Source organism: Orycteropus afer, unplaced genomic scaffold, assembly GCF_000298275.1.
Source record: "Orycteropus afer afer isolate SDZICR_OR568_19922 unplaced genomic scaffold, OryAfe1.0 scaffold00726, whole genome shotgun sequence".
Taxonomy (NCBI): domain Eukaryota; kingdom Metazoa; phylum Chordata; class Mammalia; order Tubulidentata; family Orycteropodidae; genus Orycteropus; species Orycteropus afer.
In genome coordinates, this window is record NW_006922313.1 from 441605 (window position 1) to 442947 (window position 1343).

Genomic DNA, 1343 nt, shown 5'->3' on the forward strand with positions numbered 1-1343 from the left:
ATCACCATCATCATCCCCACGATCCTCATCACCATCACCACCATCCTCACCACCATCCTCACCACCACCACCATCACCACCTCCACCTCCATCACCACCACCACCACCACCACCACCACCACCATCACTCCCTGACATCCTGAATTCACACTTGCCGTCTCCAGAACAAGACCAATATGTTTCTGTTGTTTGAAGGCACCTGTCAGTGGTTCTTTGTCACGGCAACTCTGGAAACACTCATCCGCTTGCCACGGTGTTTTCCAGACTCATTCGTGTCCTGGCATCATCCCACGTAACTTCCTCATTCGTTCTGCACTTTGTTTACCGTCTGTCGCCCCCGCCGGAACACCGGCTCCAGGGAGGCAGAGGTCCTGGGTCTGCTGTCTGAACACTCCTGGCACAACGCCTGGCACACAGTCAACACAGGCTGCCTGTCGATTGCATCCTTCCTGGGGTCCACTCCTCTCTGCTCTGTGGGGACCCGGTCTCCTCCATACCCAGGGCTCTGCCTCTCCCACCCCTCCTCCTGTGCAGAGAGCCCCCCGTCATCACCCCTCACCTGCAAATCTGTTTCAACAGGAACCTCCTGTGGTTGGGCCTCCTCTTGGGGGGCCGGGTGCGGCGTGGCTGCAGGGCACGCAACATGTGGGCGGCCGCCCCACTCACGAAGGCGCACAGCTCCTGGGGGCCAGGCTCCGAGACCCCTGGGGCTGCTGGAGCCCCGGGGTGCATGGCCAGGGTGAGCCGGAGGGACTCCCCTCACAGTACTCCTGCCGGTCAGCACCCCCTAAGTTTGTAAGGGAGAGGGGCAGCCAGGGTTGGGGGCTCAGGGCTGCGGAGGGAGACAGGAGGAGGGGGGCGCTAGCGAGGGTCTGGTGGCCTTGGGAGGCGAGGGCATGGCCCCGTCTGAGCGAGGCATGACCCCGGGAATTAGGATAAGGCCACCCGTCCCCTGTGACCTGGTTCTGTCCCTCTCTCCCGAGAGCTGCAGACTGAGGGTCGAGGGGCGGCCGCTGGGGCGCTGATGCAGAGACGGTCGGGGGGGCCGGGAGGGAAGGGGAGCTTTCTGCGCGGCGCCCCTCCAGTGCCCAATTAGCACATAGTTGGACCTGGGATCTGGGAGAGCGGGGCATCAGTGGGAGCGCAGAGAACAGCGCCCGGAGAAGACCAATTATGAGGACAAAGAGCTGGTTAAGAAGGCAGGCCAGCAGCCAGTCAAGCCAGCGATTAGCGTGGAGGACCTGGCCCTGGAGTCGTGGGGAGGGGGCAGTGGGAGGCTGGGAGGAGGGGGACCATCTTTGGGAGAGGGCGGGGTGCCAGGCAGGTGGCCACATCTGCCCCCA